The sequence below is a fragment of the Ascaphus truei genome, chromosome 1, assembly GCF_040206685.1.
Source record: "Ascaphus truei isolate aAscTru1 chromosome 1, aAscTru1.hap1, whole genome shotgun sequence".
NCBI lineage: Eukaryota > Metazoa > Chordata > Amphibia > Anura > Ascaphidae > Ascaphus > Ascaphus truei.
The window spans coordinates 345,610,529-345,622,987 of NC_134483.1; the positions used below are offsets into that span (position 1 = coordinate 345,610,529).

The window sequence follows — 12,459 nt, forward strand, 5'->3', positions numbered from 1 at the left end:
CTTCAGGCTTTTTACCAACCTCACTAAGGTAAGCATTTATTTCACCACAATTAAAGAAACCCTCCCTCAATCCTCTGAACACGACCAGTTTCTAATATTCAATTTTTAGCTACAAGCATTGAAAAACTAGCCATAAAAGTTTGTGGACCACCTAACCCTATTTAAAATCGGATGCAGGATTGAGAGGTAAAGTGCGCGACTGCTTCCAGTCCTTTCTTAGTGACTGTAGCCAGAAAACCACCCTCAAAGAGAATTCATCAAACACAATCCCGCTGACTTGTGGCATCCCTCAGGGATCTAGCAACAAGAAAGATGATCCGGGGCTCCACGGGTTTCTTTAGGAAAGAATTTATTCAAGATACAAGTATTTGTATTGCTGTATACCTGAATTGCTGCAGATAGCCATCCTGAACCAGGAGCTCCGGAGTGCTACACACCCATATATCTCTATCCCTCAGGGATCTGCCATCTCTCCGGATAGAGATTATATATATATATATATATAATTTTTTTTAAGAGCTAGGGGATACGCTGAGGATATCCTGTTGATGTCGGACATCTCCAACGATCCTATCATCAGGGCAAACGGTGGAACGATAGGATGTGGTGCTCAGATAGTCCAATGTGGTTTGTATGCATGTATAAATGTGATGATAAATGTCCAGATACTCATGCGACGTCCAGATAGATATTGTAGATAACTAGAATGGGTGTGCACCTAGCGATGTCCACCTGACAACCGCAATTAATGGTGCACTAGTATGAACCCAGACAGTATAATATCACTTTGAATTTATGACTCAGACTCCACCAAAATAGCTTGCTAAATAATGCCAGTATGTTATTGTGATTAAAGAGTTGCAAGTGTTTTTTTGATTGGGCAACTTGGTGCTATTGGAAAAAAGTCTGAGGAGCCCTGATGCACACTTGGATTTTAGCCGCGTGCAGTTAACACCTCGTTATTTTGCTTAGTATTGTCCTTACAGACTGCACTGACTGAGCACATTCTTAGGTACACTTGGCTCCTGCAGCTTCAATGCTACATGATATTAAGAAAACAGAAGCATTGTGCCTGTACACAACCTCTTACACAACCTACACTTCAAACACAACTACCCTCCGATGATCCCATTCTGTGACATTGAGTTTGTATCATTTTTTTTTTTTTAAAGTGCTATTCAAACAAAAGTTCATAGCTCAACACAACACTTCATGATGAAATGCTAGACCTCCTAAAACTGTAATTGGTCCCGGCTGGAAGCTATTGAATTGGGTGGGCTTAATCTCATGACCAGACTAAGGACATAGGTTTTACGGTGTTTAAAAGTAGCAATGCATAAAATATCCTAAGTGTTAAAAAAAAATCTTTACTGACGCTTCGATTGCCTCTTTAAAATGCGATGCAAAGGTAATTGCAGCCCCAAACCAGTTCTCTTAATGCACAAAGCCGTGGGCTGGACACTAATGACTAATTTAATTAATTTGTTTATTCTTCGGTCCCTGCATCTTGTGCAAAAGATACAGAATCAACCTGTTTGTCCGCGTGTTCTCGGGTGCTGGAGGAGTAGTATCAACTGATCTGTTGTTTTTGTTTTTGTGTTTAAGAAAAAGGTTAATGGGTGCAAACATAACCTCTGCAAAGTCCCCAAACAAAAATGCAAAACACCGATGTAGCTTACTGGTCTCTCTCCCCTGACCACGCTGACCCGGGAGGATTAACGCTGGGGTGGCTTCCATTGAAAGGAATGGACCCCCGCAGCGCAATCGCGGCTGCCACGTTCACCAGACCCGCGTTTTTGTGGAGTTTTGGTTGCGGCGCCGAAAATAGTAAGAGCTGCAACATCTGTGCATTAAAGTAAATTTGAAGCGCTACTTAAACTGTACGCGTAAAGTGGCGGGACCTCGTTTCATTATTATTTCTTTTTAACGGGGTGTGGAAGGGGGTCTCCGGAGCTGAACCGCATTGCTTTCAGCTCCGGGGGATACCCTGCTTCCCGAGATACATCGGAAGGTGGATGCCGGTAACCGCCTCGACTGGGCACCAAAAAAAAAATGTCTGTTTAAAAGGTGAAAAGGACACCGTGATGTCGTGCCTTGCGGCTTCCTATTGGCCAAAGTGATGCAGAACTTTTAAACAGATATAAGATACCAGCAGCCCACTTAGAGGTAAGTATCTCTGGAAGCAGAGGGTCTGTGGAGCTGAAATTAACGCTCTTCAGTTCCATAGACCCCCTGCTTCCCACGTAGGGGTGGGGGTATATTTTTTATATGGTAAAGCTCCTTTAAACTAACGTGTCGTTATTAAATTAACTCAGTGAGAATTCGGGAGTGAAAATAAGGAGTATCCAAAAATATGTAGGAGAAATATAACCCCTTTTAAATAATTCCGTTCCTCCAATTAGTCCAGCCCCATCAGTTCCTCCCGGAAATCTCATAGGAGGCAGAGCGCAACCAAACCAGCGTTAAAAGAAGAAAAAAAAATAGAATTTAAAAAAAATGTAGCGACGTTTAAAATAAACATTTATATTTCACTTGTTCTCTTTCAACGCGCATTCTATGGATGGAATTCAGGCTCTTCTACAAACCTTGACATAGGTTTCTAAATAAGAATTTTGGAACCATTTTACCAGGCATTATGTATTCAGTGCGTACCTGAACCACTTAATAATTAGAGAGAAAACCCACAACTATTTGATACGCTCCTGTAATTCTCTGCAATTCTGTACAAATTACGAGCAGATCTCTGGAGTTCTATAGCAAAATATTTTAAAAGCAGCTACTTAAATGTATCAATAACACAAAAAGAAAGGCAAATGTAAGTAAATCAATAGCTTTCATTTATAGGGCCAGTCCCCACATAGCAAGTAAAAAACACATTTCAACAACTTATTCATGCCATTGACTTCCATAGAAAGATTTCATCGCCTCTAGATGAAAATCTGTTTTTTGCTTGTCCTGTGAAAAGTTTATTTATTTTCACCTGGTCCTGTAACATCAATTCTCATCAGACCCCTATTATCCTTCCCTTTTCTCTGTTTCACTAAGGAGGTCAGCAGAATTACCTTCTACAAATGGAAATACAAGACAAAGCGTAAAATCTTCCAAAGCGTTTTGTTAGCAAGGAAACATTCTGAGATTAAGAATGATTTAAATATACTTTGACTTGTCAGGCCTTTCTGAATTTAGATACAAAGCGCCAATCACAAAATGTAAGTCCCAGATCATATCACATCACATCACAACCATTCATTCACGTTGGTCCTAGGAGAGATAGCCATGAACTAATTTGATTTCTATATATACCTGCTCTGCTGGTAATCCCTCGCAGTATTTATCAACAGGTAAAAAAATGTTTTTATCATTCTTATTGCCACCAACAAAGCATTTTTTGAAGTACCTTTTCATTCTGTCAGACGATAGAAAAAGTTTACAAAACTAGTCTGATAAAAAGTTAGGCAATTACACTTGCACTTCAAAATATTCACCATTCGATCTTCCTTTCTTTAAAATAATATATGACATACTTTAATAAATAATGACAAAAAAAATAAAATACCGATAGGCATATATACAAGGCAAAATTGGTGCAATTCTGGCTGCAAATTGTATGTTTCAAAGAAAGAAAATCCCATTGAAATCTATAGGATCTTTTTCTTTGATACATACAGTATGGTGCATTTGTTTTGCCCCAGAATTGCAGCACTTTTGCCTAGATTCATATGCCACTCACTCTTTAGATTAAAAATGGATTGCTATTTCCTCCCTGCACTGGAAATGTATAAATAGGTAGTCTCCCTGTAACACAGCAATATACAGTAATAGCTCCTTGCTGAATGATTGTGCCTTTCACTGTTACATGTTGCTTGGTGAGACATTTGAAACACATTGGTGAAACAGCAATAGATCAGGCTGTTTTTTTTTTGGGGGGGGGGGGGGGGGGGAGAAACGGAGCCCGTTTTGGGGGGGGGGGGGGGGGGGAAACGGAGCCCACAAACTTGAGGAAATACAAAAAGTTCAATGTAAAAACCATTTACCGTTTACAGCCAGAAACATTATTTGTAGTGAGAAGTTTCCGTCACAAGTTTTCAGGTAAAAGTCTGACGTGGTATTTTTATTTGCTGTACACTGAACAGGGGGAAAGTTTCTGTCACTTGTTTACCCAAAATAACTGGATTAAAACCATTTCCAGCTTGGCATTGTATGCTAAGAGATAATGGCGAAAGGCAGACTCATACATGTGACCATGCTCACAAGTGGCATTTATATATGTTTAGAAGAAATACAAGGGGAATAATTTCTCAGCAGCTGAACTCACACTGCTGCCTCCTAAGGGCCGTTCTATAGTGTGTGCGCCCGTGCGTGCCCGTGCGAACGCGCATGCACGTGCCGCATGCTTTTTGTGTGTATGCTGTGAGTGAGGTACTGTATGTATGTGTATGTGTGTGTGTTAAATAAAATACGTTTTGAAATAAAGAAATACTTTAATAAATTGTTTATTAACATTGCACACACACACACACACACACACACACACACACACACACACATTTCAGCGGCGGTAGCGGCGCAAATTCTTAATTTTACTCCTTTTCCCCCTGACGGCCGGTTCCACGCACACTGCCGTGCATGGAATTATAGAAAGGCTGACTAACCTCAGCCAACTAAAACTGCCGCGCGCTCACGGCGCAGCAAGCGCACGCACTATAGAACAGCCCTAATACTGCTAACAAGTACTCTCCAATCATCAATGAAACCAGTATTATTTATATAATGGGACAGTCACCAGCATGTGGCAGACACCAGAAAGGTCTGACTGCGTAACAATTGTCATTTGTATTCTCTGAAGAATGAAGGCGCATTGGATACATCGGATGTTGAAAAAAGAAACACTACACACCCAAGATATCTCTGGACTGCCAGAACATGAAAAAGAAAGGCACACATCACTGTGGCGAGACCAGTTAAGACCCTTGAATCAACATAAAAAAACAGTGTTTTCACAAAACTGTCAAAGTTCTACTTAGCAACAATTGGAGGGTAATGTAAAACAGTGATGGGTCATTCCCACCCAGAGGGCAAAATAAATAAATATACATACACCAACATATATATATATATATATATATATATATATATATATATATATATACACATACATACATACATACATACATACATACATACATACATACATACATACACACACACCCTACACATTTAAATTTATGGTGGGTGAAAAGGGCGACAAAAAACCTCCACCGTTAGCATATAGCCAATAAAGAATATCACTTGTGAGCACATTCACATGTCTTAGACAGGTCTGCAACCCTGCCTTTCACTATTATCACCTAGAGTCCCATATAAAATGGATTTCAGGCAAAGGGTGACACATTGTGTTCCCATTTGCATGCCATTTCCCAGAATCCCTTGCTGCAGTGGAAGCACTGTATGCTAGGTGATAAAGCAGGGTTGCCGACCTGACTTAGACATGTGAATGTGCTCAAAAGTGATATTCTTTATTGGATAGATAGATACACACACACACACACACACTACTGTATAAAACATACTGCTTGAAGAACAGGAGAATTCCATAGCAATGCCATAGTTATGCTCACCCACAAGAAAGGAGACAAAGAAGGCCCAAGAACTACAGGCTAAATTAGTCTACTTCCAGATGGCTTACAACATTTTTACGAAGATCCTTACAGTATTAATCAGCTACAACAGACCCTGGACTTTGCCCAGCCTAGAGAACAAGGAGGAATTTTAAATGGATACAACACAATGGATCACATCCAAGTCATACAAGAAGTGATTTCCCGAAGTAATGAATACGATCTACCACTCCATTTAGGATTCGTAGATTACGAAAAAGCGTTTGATTCTGTCTACACCTCAATTGTTCTATATGCATTAAGAAGAAAAAGTGTTGAAGCGTACACTGATATTATAAAGAACATTTACGAAAATACCATCAACCATTAGATTACATGAAGATACAGATCAGCAAGGCAGGGAGACACCATGTCACCAAAGCTTTTCACAGCAACCCAAAGAATTGTTCAAGATATTAGATTGGGCAGAAAAAGGAATAAAAACCAACGGTGAATTCTTGAGTCAACTACGATTTGCTGATGACATTATTATTTTTGCTACAATTCCAGGAGACCTTCAGCAACAAATCGGAGAAGTCGCCAAAGCTAGAAAGAAAGTGGGCATTGTATGAATCTCAGCAAGACCAAAGTTATGCTCAACAAAATGTGTCGACTTTGCAAAGATCAAAATAAATGGAATAGAACTAGTAGTCAAAGACAATATCTACCTTGGCCGGCAAGTACAATGCATGGAAACCTTCTGAATGAAATTAAAAGGAGAATGAAGATGAGATGAATCACATTTGGAAGAAACAAGAACATTTTTGAAGGGACCCTTACACAGGAGGAAAGTGTTCTATGGGTGTACTGTGCCTGTGCTCAAGTATGAATGTGAACCGTAGACCCTAAATGTGAAGATAATTTAGAAGCGACAGACAACTCAAAACAAGCATGGAGAGATGTATGTCCGAAGAGACCCGAAAAAGAATGAAGACGAAATGACCATCGCTGGAAAAAGATGATACTCGACTGGATTCCAATCAAAAGACCAAAGACAACGACCAAAAGTAAGATGGGAGGACGAATTCCGAAAATCTGTTAGAGCAACGTAGAGAAGAGAGGCTTGCAACCACAGTACCTGGAAGATAATTGGAGAGGCCTTCATCCAGCAGTGGATCGACATATATTCCAATCAAAGAAAAATGCACAGTTCTTGTGTTTTTTCTTTTACTTGATTTGTTTTTCCTGCACAGCATATTAGATGTACCGTGTTAAATATGCAACCAATTAATAAATGAATACTGTAGAAAGCACCTGTACCGATGAGGAGAGGTAGATCAGCGGGCACTACGGTGCAGGAAGAAAAATGCTGAGGCTGGACTGTGCTGTATACGAAATCCTTTATTGAGACATGGATAAAAAGAGAAGGGGAAGCATGCCCCTGCACCTCCTCTTTTTCTTCCTGCACTGTAGTGCCCACTGATCTACCTCTCCTCATCGGTACAGGTGCTTTCTACATTGTTTACATCAGCAAAGGAGCACACAGAGCCGGTTTTCCATGGACACATGTGAGTACACCGTTGCCATATGAGAGCTGCCCCAGGCACACAGGTTTTATATTGTTCAGGGAGACAAGAGAGGTCTGGGGGGGTTTTAGGACTTCCCCCATACAACTCTCTATATTCTTGCTAGACCGTGTGCCATCTAGGGGTTAATGCCTACAGCCTCAAGCATGCATTTATAACTTCATGTGATCCGGTTCAAAAGCAGAAAGACATTCTTTATTTTCTATCAGTGGGTTAACAAAAAGCTCTGTAGCACTGGCTGATTGGGGTTTCTACCCCTATATACTAATAAATGAATACTACTGTATAGATGTAGCAAGACATATTCTATTTCGGTGCTGCACAAAATCAATTGTAAATCTCTGGCATTTATTTGCAATACCTTCTCGCGGTCACGGGGACAGCAAGTCTGGCTACATCTGTCGCTTGAAGAGCAGTACACAATAAAACAGGGAACAGTTGGCCAATATCTTTTAACATCACTTAAACACATAAGTTACACATGATGTATTCTATGAAAGCCTTTTGCTTTAGCTTATAGCCAGCCACAGAAATGTAAGTGAATCACAAATAAATGTTTTAGAAACCAAAATAAATAAAAATAAACCAAAATCTGCATTCAGGGGGAAAGCAGCCCAACGTTGTTCCTATGTGAGGCCACAATGAGGGAGTTAATATACTAGGAAAAGGATTTTACTATAGTGTCAAAATTACAAACCATCCTTACACTGTATGAATCTTAAGCACAAATAAAAAATTACACATTGTGTGTTCTTAAAACGTATTACTTCACCCTTTCAGTGTCAGAGGGTCATGCCACCTCAGTGGCCAATGACACTCCGGCACGTTCGCATCACGTGACCGCTCTTCGTAGCGATCGCGTCACACAGCTTCAATTCCGGCCATCATGCCAGATGTGGCAGGTTGGGGGCGACCCTGGAGTGTGGTGTGCAAACGCGTAGAGGCTCCTAAAAAACGAGCCAGGGCAAATCAAGTACGGTGTACGTCATAAAGGCCCCATAGGGTGGCAATTTTTTGGAGGTACAACGTACATCAGAGTTACCATTGGACATACTGTATGTCTATGAATACTTGAGTGGTTAACCTGGGGCCCCTTTAAGCTGTCGTCTCTATAATGAGAATGCTGCTTCTTTTGCGCAGTATAAACGCAGTATATCTAAAACCTTTTGCCGTTGGTGGCTTTAGAACTTTGCCCCTTGATGAAAATCTTAACAATACAATACTTGTTATATTGCCAGATCTCTGGAGAAGACGCCCCCTAATCAATTGTATCAGTAAATGTAAGGAAAGAATATTGGAGCCGTGTTGTCACTTTAATGATATGAACTAGTGTGCATTAACCCTGTGTGGCCCATGACATAGTGGCTACATTATGGACGCCTTTAGTTCGTTTTCCAGGGGAGACCTGACATAGCGAAAACAGAAGAGGACACCGCAATCCAGCACTCAAGCAATCCCAGCTGCTTGCCATTGTTTTCTTTCATCCTTATAGTATTTGAAAAAGGGGGGGGGGGGGGAGAGCTGCGACATTTTCAGCTATGGGGACCCCCCAGAAAATTGCAGGGAACCCTTTAGAGATTATTAAACACAATCCCAGCAAGCTCAGAATGCCAAAACCCACCCCAACCCTTTAGAGATGCCTGGGGAACACAAGGTTTCATAGAAACCCTGGCTGAAAAACACTGACTTAGATATTTACAGTTTTCGGGGCTTGTCTTGCCCTTCTATACTGGGAATAAAATAGGCCACCAAAACGTGGGCCAATAGGAAGCCACAACAGACGACAATAAAATGGCTTAATGATGACCACAGGCATTATCTTTAAAAAAAACAAACAAGTGCACTGGCATAGAAAACCAGGGCCCTAAATGTGTCAGGATTGTGGCTTTAAGGGTGTAATTTTTCTGTATGTTTCCTTGTTTTTGACTTTCATAAGCACTGTTCCATATGGATAATGAAATTGTTATTCAAATGAGTAATAATACATGAGTGCACTGCTATCACACAGGCAGCTTTCCCAGCAGTGCCCCCTGGCATGTATGTTCTTGGGTAGGTCACAAGACACTCACAGGGCAGTTACATCAAAGCTTGAGACCGCTTAGGCCACGTCCATAAAGGGGTTGTCAGTGCTGGACCGCGCTGACGCTGAGGCTCGCCTGCTGAAATCTGTGCGATTTCATGCCCATGCAGGCGAGCCAGCGGGCGCGATCGGGAGGCGGGGGGAGACTGAGGGAGGCGGGGCAGTGACATCGCTGGACCAATCGCCCGCGACGCACCGACGTCAACGTCACGGCTCCGACGTCACGGCGCCGTGACATTGACGCTGTTTCGCGCTGATTGGATGTTTTCAGCCGACAGCGCTCTGAAAAACAGCTTGGCTGCCGGCTGAAAAATCCAACGCCTCAGCACGCCTGCGGACGCTCGCGTGAGCCCCCTTTAAAGACATCCTCATGGAGGATGCAGGGGCTCAGCGCGGAGCGTCCGCACGGCCTCCCCTGCTATGGACTCGGCCTTACACTTGCTCACAGCTTGACACATACAGTAACATAACTTGGCACTCACATGAATCAGCAACACCTTCTTCGCATAGGGCCTGCTTCTTCCACAGGAGACTAAAATCTACAAGCACAGGCGACAGCCACTTTACTGCTCATGTCTCCAATATCCCCAAGCTGCACTCGTCTCAATGCAGAACATCTCACTTTTTCTACCCAAATCTTAACCTTGGTTACCTATTCTCCCAATATTTGTAATCAACCTTGTTACGCATTTTTCTTTATCTGATCCACTACTACCTACTGTAATAATTGTTGTGCCTATTTTATTAGAATTGTTATTACCAATTTTTAATCAGGTGTATTGTCTGTATACAAATAATTACTACGATTCTTCTTATTTAAAAATGTGATGTTTTAGGAAATTGTGCATTATTGTAATTCCATTCCGTGCACATTTATTTTTTTCTTACCAAATTTCCTTTTTCAGCCTAACTTTTTTTGGTCGCCATTTTCTTTGTTCTGTTTGCTAACTTTATTTTCTCCTGGCACAATGTATATCTGTAAATCTAGATCTTTCTTTTAATTTGCTCTTTTTGCTTAAAAATGTATTTCTTAATTTCTACATATTCTAAATGACTTGGTATCCAACACTTTTTTTCTTTGTTCCGTTAATTCCTTTACCTCATCTATAATTCATTTTATTATCTTTTGCCTCTTTAAATGTTTAACTCATTCTGCATATGTATTTGCAATGACAAGACCATTCACATGCCATTCACCTCACTCGTTCTTGCACCCACACACAACAGGAACACACACACACACACACACACCAGGACCTCATCCAATCACAAACACCATCTCACCCATTCACACACACACACACACACACAAACAGGACCTCACCCATTCATTCCCCCCCCCCCCCCACACCCCCACACACAAACCAGGACCTCATCCAATCACAAACCCACACCAGAACCCCACCCATTCCACACCCACACAAACAGGACCTCGCCAATTCATTGCCCCCCCCACACACACACACACACAAACACACAAACCAGGACCTCACCCATTCATTGCCCCCCCCCCCCCCCCCCACACAAACCAGGACCTCACCCATTCTCACCCCCCTTCCCCCCACACATACACCAAAACATCGTCCCTTCTCACCCATTCTCACCCCCCCCCACACACACAACCGGACCTCACCCACTCACCCCCCCCCCCCACAACACCATGATCTCACCCATTCTTACACACACACACACACACACACACACACACACACACACACACACACACACACACACACACACACACACACACACACACACACACACACACACACACACACACCAGGACCTCACCCCCCCCCCCACTCTCAACCCCCCCCCCCCCACCAGGATCTCACCCATTCTCACCTCCCCACACACACCAGGACTTCACCCATTCTCACACCCCCACAAACCAGAACCTCACCCATTCATTGCCCCCCCCCCACACACACACAAACCAGGACCTCACCCATTCTCAACCCCCCCCTCCCCCCACACACACCAGGACATCGTCCCTTCTCACACCAGGACCTCACCCATTCTCACCCCCTCCTCCCCACACACACACAACCGGACCTCACCCACCCACTCACCCCCCCCCCCACAACACCATGACCTCACCCATTCTTACCACACACACACGGACCTCACCCCCCCCCCCCCACACCAGGACCTCACCCATTCTCTCAACCCCCCCCCACCACACCAGGATCTCACCCATTCTCACCTCCCTACACAAACACCAGGACCTCCCCCATTCTCAACCCCCCCACCACACCAGGATCTCATTTCCCCACAGACACTCCAGAACCTCACCCATACTCACTCTCCCCCCCCCCCCACACACACCGGGACCTCACCATCTCTCACCCCCCCCCCCACACACACACACCAAGACCTCACCCATTCTCACTCCCCCACACACACACACAAGAACCTCACCCATTCTCACCCCCCCCCCCCAAACACACCAGGTCCTCATCCATTCTCACCCCCCCCATCCCCCCCCCACACACAGACCTCACCCATTCTCACCCCCCCCCCCCACACACACCCCAGGACCTCGCCCATTCTCACTCCCCCCCCCCCTACTCACACCAAGTCATCACCCCCCCCCCCCACACACACCCCAGGACCTCACCCATTTTCACCCCCCACAGACACACTCCAGGACCCCACCCATTCTCACACACCCACACAAACACATCACTTATTCCCCCCCCCCCCCCCCACACACACACACACACACACACACAACAGAACCTAGCTCACATAGACACACAACCTCCCCTCCTACTCTCCATGGCCCTTTAGCCTGTTTATGCACAATCTTCTTATACAGTTGCCTAAGCAGTGCAACAGCAACTGATCTGCAGTCTGGGCTCTTCTTGCAGGAGGGATGAAGCATTGAGCTGCAGTCACACAGACATATTGTGCAGTGACAGGAGAATGCTGCTGTGACTCATTGCAGATTAGGCAGCAGCCATGTGCTGCTCACAATAGACATGCTTTAAAGGGCGTCAAGCAGGACATGTTTAGTTAAACCAAGACCTGGTCTGCAACCCCTACATTTACAATAGAAAAGCTATTTTTTTTAACTTTATTTTCCACTTTGTCATCCCTAATATTAATTGTAGGGATACAGTATACGTACTGCTGTTTTCTGTTCATTATTAACATCCGATTTAAACATGACTTACATTTCTTCCTAACCCAC

The 12,459-nt window shown here is 43.5% G+C and overlaps 1 protein-coding gene across 3 annotated transcripts in view; it reads right to left on the reverse strand.

Annotated features, from left to right (window-relative positions):
• The window catches only part of AIMP1 (aminoacyl tRNA synthetase complex interacting multifunctional protein 1), a 61,972-nt gene that overhangs the window by 49,125 nt on the left and 388 nt on the right, over positions 1-12,459 (reverse strand). For 2 of the 3 annotated variants that reach the window (XM_075608600.1, XM_075608609.1), the window contains exon 2: positions 9,746-9,802. The exons of the other annotated variant lie outside the window; for it this stretch is intronic. The gene's annotated coding sequence lies outside the window, so the exon portion shown is untranslated. The remainder of the gene's footprint in view (positions 1-9,745; positions 9,803-12,459) is intronic. 3 annotated transcript variants of the gene reach the window in all.